Below are 859 nucleotides of genomic sequence, written 5' to 3' on the forward strand. Positions count from 1 at the left end.
TCTTATACTCACCTGGAATCATAAATATTTATTACATATTATTGATTATGTTCCCTATGCTGTACTTTACATTTCCATGACTCTTTGTAACTACTAACTTGTACTTCTTAATACCTTCCCCTTTTTCATCAAGCCACCCAATCTCCCTCCCATCTGGCGACCATCGATGTCTATGTATCTATGAGTCTGTTTCTGTTTTGTTTCTTCATTTATTTTGTCTTTAGTTTCCACATATAAGTGAGATAATATGGTATTTATTTTTGTCTGACTTATTTCACTCAGGATAATACCCTCTAGGTCTATCGATGTCGTCACAAATGGCAAGATTTCATTCTTTCTTATGGCCAAGTAATATTCCATTGTATATGTGTACCTCATGTTCTTTATCTAATCGTCTGTTGGTTGACGGAAGGTTGCTTCCACATCTTGGCTATTGTAAGTAATGCTGCAATTAACATAGCGGTGTAGGCATCAAATACAATATTATGTTACTTAAATGCGGAATTAAAAAAATGAAATAAATGAACAAAGAAAACAAACAGACTCATAGGTACAGGCAACAAATTGATGGTTGCTGGATGGCGGAGGGTTTGGGGTTCTGAGTGAAAACGTTAAAGGGTTAATACGTACAAATTGGGAGTTATGAAGTAGTCACGGGGATGTGAAGTACAGAATAGGCAATATAGTCAATAACATTCTAATAACTATGTACGGTGTCAGATGGGTACTAGACTAAATGAGGGACTCCATTTATAAATTATATAAATGTCTAACCACTACACTGTATATCTGAAACTAACATAAAATAATATTGAAAGTCAGCTACAATTGGAAAAAAGATTGGTTTCCTTATATAAAT

Source organism: Pteropus vampyrus, unplaced genomic scaffold, assembly GCF_000151845.1.
Source record: "Pteropus vampyrus isolate Shadow unplaced genomic scaffold, Pvam_2.0 Scaffold361, whole genome shotgun sequence".
Lineage (NCBI taxonomy): Eukaryota > Metazoa > Chordata > Mammalia > Chiroptera > Pteropodidae > Pteropus > Pteropus vampyrus.